This window comes from Pholcus phalangioides, unplaced genomic scaffold (assembly GCF_987345545.1).
Source record: "Pholcus phalangioides strain wild (caught in Gottingen) unplaced genomic scaffold, Ppha-v1.0 ptg000022l_1, whole genome shotgun sequence".
NCBI lineage: Eukaryota > Metazoa > Arthropoda > Arachnida > Araneae > Pholcidae > Pholcus > Pholcus phalangioides.
In genome coordinates this window covers 10,512,038-10,527,143 of record NW_028301615.1, presented here as the reverse complement: position 1 = coordinate 10,527,143, position 15,106 = coordinate 10,512,038, and the positions used below count along the sequence as shown (strand labels likewise).

Genomic DNA, 15,106 nt, shown 5'->3' with positions numbered 1-15,106 from the left:
ACATTTATCAATCACAGAAAGAACAGACAAGACTACGCCAAAGAGGTGAACGTGATCATAGGCGTAGGCAGGATTTTCTCAGAGCGGTGCGTTTCAAATTTAATATTTCCTTGGGGGGGGGTTACGTTTTTTCCTCCAAAATAACACTATTATACTGGCTCATGGGGGTGGTTAGACCTTGACTTTTGCCTTAACTCAGGAATGTGATAAGTTAGGATTGGAAGATTGTTCAGGCTTGGGAAAGTGTCACTTCAAAAACTTCACAGAACTGACTGCAATGTACGACCTAAAGTTCCAGAAGTTTAAAATAACTATGGTAATATTCAAGTTCGATGTTCGCAAAGAACGTGAAAGATGTGTAATGGATACTAAAATTTCTATGTTTTTGGAATACATCAGCAGTGTAATAAACTCGATTTATGGACTGTGAGGTTATTGAGGAAATGATATGCATAGATAATAACGAGAGATTGTAGTTGAAAAAATAAAGAAATGCTGAAATTGCGAAATTCCTTACATTTACTCATACAATATTGTTTGTCGAGACCGATACAAAAGAATGTGTTTGATTGTGACAGACTGTGATCAATGATAGTTGAGGGGAGAGAGTTTTTCCATTCGACTATAGGTGTTAGGAAAAACAAACTATATTTAAAACAGTCAGAAGATGCAGAAATAGGATTTAATTTTTGGGGACGGTTTATATTATGTTAGAGAAATAGGATGGATGGCTTAGTTACAGTATCATAGTTGACCACGGATAATTTTATATAGCATAGTTTAGCGGAAAATAAGTCAGTTTATGATGAGAGGGTGAAGGAGTGGGGGGTCCTTTCTTTACTACGAAAAAAAATTCAGCTCAAGAGGTGTTAGTTTAACGTTCATAGTTATTTTGAAACATAAATTCTGTATCATATCCATTTCTAAACTAATCATCACCCGAAAGTTTCAAAAATAAAAAAAAATCAAATATAGAAGAAATAACTGAGTGAAAGGGAAAATAAGCGATACTCTATTTTTGGACTGAAAAAAAAAAACTTCAGACCACAGAAACATCTTCAAGAATTATCTTTCCCTACAACCCTTCGCACCTCAAGATAGCAATTACAATGCAAGGGATAATAGCATTGTTACCGTGTGCTTTCTGTATTGTGTAGCTGTATAGAGCGTCCTACAATGTCATGATCTCTCCTGAATACTGGAGGAGGAGCTCGTCAACTGCAGAGGCGACAGATTTACACAAAGAAAGTAGGGGAAGGCAACTGATCAGGTCGGCCGGATATATACGGCGCTGCCCAGATTCGCTACAACATTTTTGAGCGGATATATACGGCGCTGCCCATCGAAGGGTTAAAAAATGTTTCAGAATTTAAATACCAAAGTCTTCTAGCATTTGTACCGAAACACAAAATAACAGCTAGAATTATATTAATTTTTACGCTTTCAAAAGAATTACCCGTTTCCGAAAGTGAGAAAAAAATACATTTGCGATGAAATAACGTGAATAAGGAAGAAAAATGAACGCACAAAAATGAAATTGGAAACGTATTTCACAGAGGAGAATGTGTTTAATAGGAAATCACGTACGGAATGAAGTACAATGAATGAATGGGGGTGATGATGCTCCTTGTAACAAACAATAACATTTCCAGTCATAAAACGCGACACTTTTCTTTCGGTCATTTCAAACAATAACATTACATTGAAAATAAAAAAGGAGAAGAAATCGAACATTTTTATCGACAAACAAAGAAAGCACGTTGCTTTACTAAACATGACGATTGACAGAAACAACCTTCTTTTATACGGTAATCAGAAAGAATAATTTTCATTCCAAATAATACATTCATTTTCTATTTAATTTTTTTTGCTTGAACAATTAGTGAATTGTTAAAAATATTATTTCATGTCATCATCTCATCGAAATTCAAAAAAAAAAAAAAATGCAGATTAAATATAAGAGGTTATTGCATTTTCTATGTCTTGATTATTGCAAAAAAAATCTTTTCATTCCCCGTTTGGAATTTTTTTACCCCTTGAAGAAGCCGTAATTATTTATTGCGGGAAATGTATGTACACACGCATAAGCACAAATACGATCAATAATAATTATTACTGCAATGGAACGCAAAAAATAAACGCAATAGCGTTTCATCACCAACTGACTAGAAGAAATCACCTTTCGTGATTTTTTCTCCCCAAGCGTGCTTGAGTAAAAAAAAAAGTACAACCATTGTTCTCTTGGATACAAGTATAATAATAATAATAATAATAAAGCGAAAGAGATTTAAAAAAATAGTCCACAAAAATGAAACGCGTACATTTATAATGATCAATAAAACACAATAACCATTCAAACAGAAACAAATGACTCGCATAATAATAAAAAGAGATACATAATTCACAACACAAAGTGAGTGATGACAAATCGGAATGGTTTTCGAATAATAATCGGGTCGACCGATTGTACATAAGTGCAATTATAACTTCTCTTTTATTGTGCGAATTGATCCGTAAGTAGTGAGAACAGAACGATAATAATACCAATAAATAGTGACTTGTATACAACTGCAGAGATAGGGAGTGAATTTACATATTTTCGGGTGAAGAATAATCGATCGTCTATTATTAGAAATATCTATGTTATACAATGCGTGATAAGTGTGTGTGTTTGTGTGCAACTGTGTCGAAGGCGATACAGTAAAACTTGTCCAAGTTGACACCTACGATTCCATTAAAACGTGCCCAAACTAGAAAGAAACAGTGACTGAGATGTACAGGATATTGTGAACGTGTAATACGGAACTGTAGGAGGGAAAACCGCATCCAATTGAAGGAAGGTGTCCACTTTAACAGTTTACTGCACTTTATAATAATAATATTTAACAATCTAAATCTCTTTATCACTCACTGTTGGGCTTTAATGAACTTGATTGTTAGTACACTGTTCGTTATCGTTTTTGATATCACTTTGGTGCTCGGAGAGAAAAATTATTAGAAGAGAATCACTCTCTCGATTCTCTCAACTTATATTTCAGTCCAAGGCAACTGCCTCGAATCGCGCATGTTCGTCTTAATAAATTATATCATACACCGATTATGCGTCCAAACTTTAAACAGTTGATAATATTGATTCCGCAGAGATAAAATTTAAAAAAAAACAAGTTCTCAATTTTATATTTTTGCGTTACGCCCCCCCCCCCCCCCCCCCCGTCCAATCATCGCGGATAGCTTTCCCCACGTGGGGGTCACGAAAGATCGAGAAAAATGTCGGAATTTTTTTAAGCGCGGTTTTCACGAAATATTTTAAGAAGGTTGGAAAATTAAAAAATAATGGAGGATTCCTCCCGACTCTCCCAGGATTAGGTCCTATCAGCCTCTCCATATGGGAGCCATGATAGCAACCTAACCTAGCTCTCTTTATACTCACTTTGCCTCCCCCAAAGTCGAAGTTGAGCCCTCTCCGGAACTATAGTGTACGTGTGATTAATGAGTGGCGACCGAGATGTCACGGAAGAAAGGGAGCCTTTTTCTATTTATAGTGGACTTTTTTTCTCGACTGACGTGGCAACAATTAAGCATTTCGAAAAATATCTTCTATTCACGACGATCCTTTTTTTTCTCTGTTTATCATCATTTTCGTTACATTTAGAGATGGGACGAATAGTGATTTGGCCTAATAACCGAATATTCGGTGGATGTTTTGGCCTAATACTCCGAATATCACACAATTTTTCTTATTACAATTATTAAAGTATGTGTTTTTGATTGAAAACAAAACTATTAAAATAACTTTAAATGATTGAAACTAATTTTTAATTAGGAAATTTATCATTTGAATAAATATAAAAAACTGGTCATTCCAGTCATCTCTCGGTGTGCTTGCTACCCGCGGTGCTCCTTTTTATGCAGATATATGCGTGACATTCTTCCTATTTTTCTTTATAGGAAGTCTGAAGCTAATAAGACATTTTTTTATTGGATTTTTTTGTGAACACATTAAAATAAAGTTCTCTGCTGTTTTTATAAGTTAAAAAATAATAATAAAACAATTGAAATAATTACAAATTTGTATTCAAGATAGAAATATTGAATTTCTAAGGATGCCTTAAGAGGAGGCGGCAGCTGTATAACGAATTATTCTGTCATATCCACATGATATAGACCGAAAATCAGCATGACGTTATATGCCGTCGTAGAAATCACTGTTACGTATGGCCGCGATGCCAGATGACTGGTTAAAAAGATTTTCAATGCCATGACAGTCAGAGGCTCCCACTCAGGGTTTCTATCCCTAGGGCTCCAATTCATAAAATTATAAAAAGTAGGAAAAAGGAGTACTAAAAAAAGTAGGATGGAGGACATACCCCCTTCTCTCCAGACAGACAGCATAATCATAGAAGCATAATAAATAGATTCCCTAAAAAAAAATTTTATTTTTTTCTTCATATTTCAGTATCTTATAAGATTGAGTCAAGCCAAAGCAAAATGGCAGAAATGACTTGGTTACAAAAACAACTTTTGGCCAAAAGAGTGCTCTAGCAACCACATACAGCAATTCTTTTCTGTCTCTCCTCTCACGATATAAATTACATTCTTTTTTTAGAGTCTTCCACAGCCCAGTTTGTCAACTCTCTTCCACAATGAACACAGCAAATTATGAAGACGTAAGTCTTTTAGGAATGACTCTTTTTCGAGACCTACTTCCAAAAGCACTGTGCGAAATGTGTAAACTACAAGGTCTAATGTAAATAAGTCAAGGTGAATCGGAAAGTTTTAGTGCGTTGTCTATCCTTTTTTTTGAAGGGATTTGTTTACATTTTACTATTCAATGGCAGTGCAATTGTTTTTGACGAATGAAACACTTTCATCTCTAGCTCTTTGCTGAGCATCGTAAATATTGTTCATGCCTCTGCATGCCCTAAAAATACAGAAGACAATTGAATGCTAAAAACCTAGAATAGGCCTATGTATCCAACTGCTTTGTAATGAAAACTGTTGTTTCACCTACACACAAAATGTGCACAGTAATACTGAATGATGGTTCCTAGTTATTACTGTCGTTATTACTTCATTACATGAAGTAGTAAATACAAAATTATTTTTCGCCTCCAGACATAAGTTTTAATGACTACTCTACTTGTTGAACTCTCAAACTAAGCAAATTAATAAACCAAATGGGCCACATGTACTCCCCTGCCCCCAAATAACCTTAAAATCAATAAAATTTCTGCTTTGGCAGAATCATTACTTGCTTTCCACACAGTTTTTAATATAATAATTTTATAAACTTCTAACAGTTTTTAATATTTGGCAATATATTGATGACTCCTTGCTCAATTAAAATCAATTACACGAATTTTGTTGATAGGATTTGATAAAAATCCATTTTATTAGGAAAAGTAGGACGCCCTGCATCCCTTTGAAGTTGAGCTTTCAGCTGGTACAGATTTCGGCGAGTCATGAAACAGCCCGTATTTATATAGCCCTGATGATAATGACAATCAAATTTAAATTTGGCCGAGTAACCGAATATCAATTTTTATTACTACAATTATTAAAAAAATTTTTTTTTTCAATTCCAAATAAAATTATTAACCATTTTAAATGATTGAAATCGATTTTTAATATTAAAAAATTATCATTCAAAGTTATTCAAGCTTCTTAAAAAATATGAAATGAAAAATGCATTCTTATGTAAGAAAACTGGTGTTAAAAGATTTCTAAAATGTAATGATGCATCGCATCTTAATAAAGCCTAAAGAATCGACTATTTTTATATAAACACTTATTAGAATTTTAGATCAAACTAAGAAAAGGTTAACCATTATTTATCCTTCCTTCTAAGGAATCACAATATTTTTACGACTGATTTTCTCGTTTATCGTTTTTCCACTTGCCAGCTTTAGGGCCGTATTCACCGACATGTTTAAACTGTAGTCACAATTTTTGGATAAGAGATCAACATAGATTGGTTAAAAACCTGAATTTAACCAATCCGTGTCGATCTCTTATCAAAAAATTGTGACTTGTTTAAACCATGTCGGTGAATACCGCCCTTAGTAGCTTAATATTTTGTCTGGATACATCCTTCATCAGTACTTCACACGCGACTTGTGTAAGTCACTTTCACCTTATAGCAATAGGATCTAATATTTTCAGTTTCCTCTTTCCCTATCCCAAAAATGAACCCTGACATGACTTCATTTATACAGGGGGACGTACACCACACAACACTGGCTTGCCGAAACATTGGCCACACATTTGGATCGCTGTATTTTAGTATTTTCTGCATCCATATTTTTTATGTGCATCTTTTTTTTCAGTCACTTCGTTGGGCATTTTACCTGTTGTAGCCTTTGTATTTGTAATAGAATCTAATCGGTAAATTTTTAATTCAAGTTAAATATTCTCCACTTGATGTAATTCTTTTTTAATTAATTTAATGTACTTTGATTCACACAGATATCCGGCCGAATATCTATTCGGCCAAAAAGAATATTCAGCAAAAGGGCCGAATACCGAATATTCATCCCACCTCTCGTTACATTACTCTAGTTACACGGGTATAAGTCACTTCAACTCAGGGACGGACCTCGAATACTGCGGACTACGCGGTCGCGAAAGGCGTCAACAGAAGGACGCGTTTTTTAAAGGCCCCCAACTGAAGACTAATGGTGATCAGCAAAATAATGTTCGCTTACACTTGAAAAATGTCCAGAAATCGTATTCATTTATTTATTTTGTCGGTGACATAAATATGTACGCAACTGAAATCATCTTTCATGGGATATAAATAAAATGCATGGATATATAGATAAAGTCATAAAGTTATAAGTTTTAAGATAATTGTTAACAGACAAAAAAAACCGAAAAAGCTTTCAGTAGGCTGATGACAAATTTAAATTGGGCACCAAAGTGATTTGCTTATTGCCTATTTCTGAGAATCCTGAAAATACGGCGAGACCTGAACAAAAAGGGTTTTTAATTTTTTGAATAGGCGACCATATCAGTCTCTTTTGAGTTTTACCCTCTTCGCTGTGTTTTCAGCGTTATTCCTAAACTTTGGGGGACGTTAAAAGGGCGAACGAAACACACTATACTGACGTTGTGGATTCTGATTCGTGTAAATTCTGCGACGTGGAAATTCCAAGTCACTTAATTTACGCGTTACAGAATTTCCACGAATCAAAATTCCCAATGTCTCGTGTAGCGTGTTTCGGCCTTAAGACGTTTGAAAGGGTACAAGCGTTCTAATTAAGTAAAAGCGCAGGACATTAGTTTGTTTCTTTTATTCGCAATAGAATTTCATTTCGTTGCGGCGCTTGTTGTGGCGAATCCGTTATTCGTAACGTCGCGAAAAAAATCATCTTCAGGCTCAATCCGAAACGTTTAAATGAAAAATTTAGGAAAAATTCTGAATCAGTGACAAAAAAAAACAAACTTGCGGAAAAAAGAATTAAGCGTTTCGGGTGCACTTTGAAAACGATTGTGAAAAATAAGTATATATAGATAATCAAAGATGAAAAATTTTAAATAAAATTTCTCACTTGCGTATGATCTTCATAATCATAAGTTTGAAATTACGTTCTCGTTTATTTTTAATCTTAAAAAGAATGCCAACATAATTATGAAAATTCAAGTAGAGGTAATATTATATAAATTTTGGTTAATTATATAAATGGTTATTTGAGAAAATTTAATTCCGTTTCATGATTTTTCCCCAAAAGCATTATCTCTACCCAGATTATTTTTAAGCAAAAGCCAAAAATAAAACAAAAAAAACATTTAATTTTTTGAGAACTCTGGACGTTTACTGTAATTCAAAACTAAATTGCACGACATTTATCGCTTCGACGTGACCCCTTGAACGTCGTATAAACGGGGTCCTACTCTGTACTAATAAATTAATTTGGCAAACCTGTAAAATTCTTTGTAGGCTATTTATGTTTTACTCTGTATTCTCGAATATACCTTTCTCCAAGTTTAAATTTATCCTAAAATGGTTCGTATTAGTTGTGTAAGGTCATCCCTAAAGGGCAAGATACTAGATGTATTCAACGAAGTCAAATGCACTTTTTCTAAATTGAAGGAGAAATATTTTTTAAGAGGAAATATGGGCAGCTTCCTTGGACTTGGTACGTGCAACGATTACAAAAATAACGATGGTACACCTCCATTTTATCACCGTGCGTAATAATTATAATTTATGTTCGATAATTTCTCGGCTTCGGCGCAATCGGTTATTATAAATAACTATTCACAAATGTTGGGCGACAACACATCACTTGCCTTTTAATAATGAAAAAATAAATACAAGACGTATGTGCCGATGTTTTGAGAGTGAATGCGAAAAGTGAAATGTTTAAGCTCTTGAGAGAAATCGCCATGCGATGCCGTAACAGTGATGGAATGTATTTTTCTGCACAGGAAAAAACGACAACAGTCACCGAACGGTACAAGATTTCGAATTGAGTAAAAAATAGAAATACTTGATCATACATATCCGAAATTAAACTGTACACATCCGAAATTGACTTGATTCGATCCTTTTCGAGCATGCATGAAAAACCTGTTTTTGAATTAGCCCCAACCCGAGCGCAATCATTTTACATTAGTGTTTCCACTCTCACAAGAATGTTCTAATCTAGGAGTTTCCAAATTTTTCACGTTCGTGGCCCCAATAGGAATTTCAAATATTTCGAGGCACCCCTGCAAGAGCACGAAGCACTTCGGAGGGGCTAGGTACCGTTTCGTCCTTTCCCGATTCATCCTTAGGTCAAAATAGTCCCGTTTCATCCGATCTTTTGTTTCCCCTCCCCCATGTCGATAGGGGATTACTGTCAATCAAGATAAAACACCTCGTGTTTTCACAAGTACTCATAGATAGAGCTTCTGGAAATACCTCGTTTGGAAAAACCCCGTTTCTCAACCTTTTACGGGATATTTAAATTCAGGTGTAAAATGCATGGTATATTATACAGGAATGTCCCGATTTTTGGTTTTGATAAAGTCTACGTTATTGATACTTTCGAAATTAAATACCTTATTTCCGAGTTATGCAAGATTCACCTATGTATCTCGCTTATGAAGCCGCTGTGTACTTGTATGTAATAATGTAATACAATCACTCTGGTACTATTTTTTTTACATCGGGTACTCGACATGTTATACCACCCCCCCCCCCTCCCCATGAATGTGTAATCCTAATGACAAAGAGGGGATAAGAGCGGATAAAATCACGTTATCACCACGGCGCTATTTTGACCTAAGGATGAAACGGGAAAGGACGAATCGGAACATCACCCTTCGGAGGCTTCTCTACAACTTCTCGTGACACAATGATTGAGTATCGTACGATAATATGTATGGGCAGGTACTACTACAGCTAAACCGCACATACACCTCGTCTATACTTCCTCCCCCCCTCCTCTCTCTACGGAATTTAGCACGAATAGGTGCATGTCGGAATGTGCGTGTAAAGTATGTTTCCATAGAATGCTTGTCAAGTGCTGCCATCTGTCTTCCGAACTCGGAAGCAGACAAATTGGCTGGTTGATTTTTGCTAGTGCCATGCGTCAATTGTTCAATTGTTGAAGGACCGATTTAGTCTCTTAAATGGGAGATCAGCTAAAATGGGCTGATCAGCGCCTCAAAGTTTGAAAACCAACTTCAGCCGACCACCACTATGCCATCAGTGGGGTTCAGACCTGGGTCCTCGCGATGGGAGTCCATGGACGATGCCCATACGGTTGCATAGCGGCTGTCACTGTGATGAATAGGATTTCATCTCCGATCATCACAGCATGAGTTGAGCACCAGTCATTGGGAGGGGGGGGGGTAGTGTTTCCCAAAGTGGACTGCTCTGGGTGGGGCAGTAGAAGCTATAGTGTCTATAAACCTCACGTGCGGGGCACACATTTTTAGGTTTGCAAAATAAGTTTTTTTTTTTTTGTAAAAATACAATTAATATTTATACTTCGATAAATTCAAGGGAAATTTAAGCATGAAATTGAAAATTGATAAAAACTTCGAAAGAATTATCCACAAGTTGCGGGGGGGGGGGGGAAGAGAGAAAAATATTTTTGGAATAGAACAAAAGAAAGAAGATTAGGATTCTCCAATCGAAGAAAGAGAGGATAAAAGTTTTTTTTTTTTAATGCAAACACATGGAGAATATTCTGAAGATCGGCGGTGCTTTCTCATGAAAATGACGTTTCTGATCTCTGGGTGATCTGTATTGAGTAATTGTAAAACTTTACCATCTCCGGCCATTAAATTTAACTTCTTACCCTTTGATTTAATGCGATGGAGAGATAAACTTTTGCCAATATTTGTCATAAGAGAGAGAGAGAGAACAGTTTTTCTTTTCAAACATACCGGATTGAAATTGATAGAAATATCGCACTGAAACTCAAAACAAAGGCACAGTCATTATAATGTGCTATAGGAATTCTCACCGAAAAAAGAAAAGAAAGTGATAAAAATCTATCCAGACAAGTTCGAATCACAATAAATTTTTCTGTATATGCATAATTATATAATAATAATTATTAACCTCTTACTTTTTGTACGACGGAACAGCAGTTTTTCGTCATATGTGCATGGATATAGAGTGGTCGCCACTCCTGTGATATCGCTGTTCCGTTTTCCTCCGCCTGATGTCCGGTAGGGCGAAACGTAATTTTTCCCAAAACCTGCGATCGCCCCACCGAAGAATGACGCTAGTCTTTAACCACAATCTCATGTCGGGGTCGAGGTCCCTCTGCGCCAACTTCCCGATAAGTATCACTATGAGCTTATGCTTACAAGTTCTCAGCACCTCGTGATGTGCCGATTTGAATTCGTAACGGCACCATTCGCTGCGTATGAAGTTCTCGGACAGGACGACGATGGTGCGTCGGCTGCTCTCCATCGCTTCTATTATCGCGTCCGTGAGATAGCCGCCAACGGGCAGATCACGGTAGTGAAGGCACAGTCGGTACTGGGGGTTACTGCACTCGAGTTCGGGAGCAAACACTTGTCCCACGAAGTTTTCGTCCTTCTTGCTGTACGAAACGAAAGCGTCGAAGAGCTTATCCTGCTCTTCCGTCGCGTCCTTGCCGGAATTGAAGATGCGCACCCCGTAGCGAGCGAAGAACCATATTGTCATCTGCTTGCGATACACGAACGCCAGCGTGATCCCGAGCAACAGCAAAACGAACAGAGACGCCACTAATATAAACAGGGGCAGGAATTCTTTAACGCGCGACGACTGCACGTAACTCGGCGACGCAAACTCGCTCAGGTTGGTGCAAGACGTCATGTTGAATTCAATCAACGCCATGGACGTGCTGTCGTTGTGGACGCATCGCACGCTATACAAGTCGTGCACTAGCTGGTTGCGCTGCTCCAGCCAATAGCTGAAGTCTCCGACGAACTGGCACTCACATATCCACGGATTGTGCGACAGCTGTATGTCGATGAGCCTCGCGTTTTGATTCAGGTTCCACACCTGAAACTCTTTGATGTTATTGTGGTCGAGATGCAAAACTTCCAACGACTTCAAATGCACGAACGTGGCATTGCCCACGTAACTGATACGGTTGTGTGATAGGAATAGCTCTCGTAGGTTCACCAACCTTTCAAACTCGTATCCGTGAAGGATGACTAGATTGTTGCGCTGCATGTGGAGTGCCTGCAGAGACTTCAGGCCGTTGAAAGTGCGGTTGTTGATCACATGAACATTGCTGTTGTTCAGAAAGAGTACTCTCATGTTCTTACGCCCGATAAACGTATGACTGGATAAGGCAGGAATATCGTTACCATCGAGGTATAACTCGGTGACGTCCATGGGTATGCGTCGTGGGACGGTAATATGATTCCTCGTGCTGCAGTCTACTATGTTGGTATTCCAACTTTGATCGTAGAAGCAGGTGCAGTTCTCCGGACAGACCATCTCGCAGTCGCAGGCGTCGAATTCGCAGCAGTGGCACAGAGTGAAGCAATGATTTTTGTAGCGGCACAAGAACTGAGAAGACTGGGCTTTCACGATAGGCACCGCCGCTCGATTCCGATTGAAGGACATCTGGCACGCGATCTCGTCGATATCGACCATCCTTGGATATTGCCGGGAATCGTCCGGCGAGGCCATCCTCTGTATCCATTCCATGTTACAGTCACATTGGTACGGATTTTCTGATACAGAGAACTCGGGCAGGGGTCTCCTATTACGTACTTCAGTGAGTCGGAACGCGTTGGCCTCCAAGGTCTCTAGCTCATTCCGGGTCAGGTCGACTCTCGTCAAATTCGGTTTCCCCATGAACGTGAACGGGCGAATCGTTTTTATCCGGTTGTCGTTCAGGAAAACGATTTCTATTCCGTTCGGCAGAGAAGAAGAGTCTATCTCACTTATATGATTCCGGGATGCATCCAACGTCCGAAGTTTCAACACAGACTCCATCTCGAAGTAATTCCCCAAGTGTTCAATATGATTGTCGTGCAAATCTAGCCATTGAATGCCTATGGGAACTAGAGCGTAGTCGAACCAGGCTATCCTGTTCGCGGATATATTAAGCATGAGGAGGTCGTGCAAATTGTTGAACAAGCCGTTCACGTCTATCAGGAAATTGGAATCGAGCCTGAGCGCGTGCAAATACAGAATGTCGTCGAAAGTGGCCTGTTCTATCCAATGTATGTCGTTGTCTGCCAGGTTTAATATTCGCAGCGATGGGAGGTCCTCGAAAGCCCCTCTCGTCAAGTTTCCGACTTTATTGCCGCTCAGACTGAGGCTGTACAGTTGCTCGAGCCCTAAGTAGCTAGCGTTATGGACGTCAGTGATCGTATTACGCGAAATGTCTAGACTGCGAAGAGTTTGCAGCGACTGGACGGCCAATGGGACACTCTGCAGTTTATTCTCAGCGAGGTTGATCTCCATGAGTATAGTGGTGTTGCGGAATGCGTGTTCGTGGACGTTTTCGATGTTGTTCGCTTCCAACGACAACATCGTCAGGAAATTGAGTCTGCTGAAAGTCCATTCGCTGATCGAAGTCAACCTGTTGTTGTTCAGCAACAGTGTGTGCAGCTTGAACAGCGAGGCGAACGCGTCTTCGGCGATAACTTCGATCTCGTTATGATTCATGTAAAGAATCTGCAGATTATGTTGATTCCTGAAGATGGACGCCTCTAAGTGTGTCAATCGGTTGTAGCTCAGGTTAATCATCACCAGTCGTATCAGATCGGAAAAAGTTTCGGATCCGAGCCAATGACTGGTGATCTCGTTGATGCTCAGGTCCAGCATCAAGAGTTGCTGCAAACCCGAGAAGAGTCCTGGTGGTAAGACACTTATGGAGTTGTTTTGGAGGTGCAACTCGACGAGTTCGTCGCAAGTCCGCAGGACCGTCGGGGGAAGTGCCACGATCTGGTTGCTGCTCATATCCAATATTCGCAGTCTGCTCAACTCGCGAAACGCAGAGTCTTCGGCGCGGGAAATCGCGTTGTTGTCCAGGTAGAGCTCTTTCAACTGACTCGCAGCGGCGAAGCCCTTGTTGGTCAACACTCTAATCCTATTGTAAGACAAGTAGACTCTTTGAACGTCGACCAAACACAATGCATTGTCACGATTTCCGGCCGACAGCCCCACGCTGGGGACGTCCGAGAAATCATTGTGAGTGACGTTAAGTGTCAACAGATGTCGCAGCGGACAAAGCAACGTCTGCGGGAGTTGAGCGATGTTGTTCTCGCTTATGTCCAACGTTTGCAGAAGCTGCAACTGAGAAAAAGTTTCCGGGAGAAGTTCGAGGGCCACGTCACCCCACTCCGCATTGTGGGTGGATATTGTAAGATTTCGTAGCTGAGATAATCCACTGAAAGCAACGGATGGAATGGTTCGCATTTTGCAGTTGACGATGGACAACTCTTTCAGGTTCCGCAGGTGCCCGAGAGAACTGTTGATGAGGGAATAGGAGTCGTCTTCAAACGGAGAGCTGACGCAATTTACTCTGACTCGCACTGCACTTTCGGGATGGAGAGAAGTGAAGTTTGCGTTTGTCAGCATTCTCTCTATGGCTCGAACATTACACGTGAACGCGACTCCATCCACGACGTAACTCTCTTTCGTCCAGTGACAAACGTCGGAATTCGAACCCTCGAGACGAACGAAACGTACAACTAGTAATAACAATACCTCGAGCACGATGCGGTAACTGAAAAACTTTTCTTCGAACATAGCGGGTGGATTCAAGATTGTTTAGAGAAGGCACTATAGACGGAGCAAAACTCGCTGTTGTTGGTCGACGACATCTTCTGACCACCGCACGGTGGTGCGACGAAGACGAATGCCGCCCGGCTCGCGCATTTACACACACACACCACACACTCAGCTATTGTGGGGCTTTCTAAATAGTTACTCGTTGGCCGCCGGGTAGGGGAGAGGCAGCAACAGGAGGCACAACTACGATGACGGCTGTTTTATCCGATTCTGAACTGGTCGGATGAGAATCATCATTGAAAGCCGGCTCACGTGGATAACAGCTCCACCCCGCGGGCTTTTCGTCCAATGGAAGGTGGAATCCACGAACAAGGACCATCATCATCGTCGTCGTCTGTTGCTTTGTGGCGGGGCAGAGAGAGTGGCCAAAATAACAATGAAAGAGCAAAAAGATGATTTCACAGTCGGCTCGTTGAAAGGTTAGACGTGGCGGCCTTTTCAGGTGGCTGTTGTTGTCGCCCGGGCTTCACAATTTCTCTTCCCATTCTGCAGCTTCCGTCCTCCGGCGAAACTAATCGACGTCTCTTGGGATCTAGACAGCACCAGGGAGAAAAAAAAGCTTTTAGAACTTTCTACATTCTCCGCATATATTATATACAGTACAGTTTTTTTTCGAATTTCTTCATCTCGTGATAATAAAATCTACCCGGTCACTACTGTATGATGATCACGTGAACCTATCATAAACGGCGGCTGACATTTTTTTTTTATTTCGTATGGTATATTTGCTTATACATTTCCTTTTCCTCATCCTAAAAGATAGCACACATGTATAGTCCAGAACAGGATAAAGAAAGAGAGGTGATACGTTCCTTCCTGCAGGAAAATAGGATTTAATACGTCCCTTTTATCAAATAT

At 39.5% G+C, this 15,106-nt stretch overlaps 1 pseudogene across 2 annotated transcripts in view; it reads right to left on the bottom strand.

Moving 5' to 3' along the window:
- Positions 1-1,548: 1,548 nt before the first annotated feature.
- The window catches only part of LOC149069448 (toll-like receptor Tollo pseudogene), a 174,534-nt pseudogene continuing 160,976 nt past the window's right edge, over positions 1,549-15,106 (bottom strand). For both annotated transcript variants that reach the window (XR_016195094.1, XR_016195093.1), the window contains exon 2: positions 1,549-14,780. The product of XR_016195094.1 is annotated as a toll-like receptor Tollo pseudogene, transcript variant X2 (transcript). The remainder of the gene's footprint in view (positions 14,781-15,106) is intronic.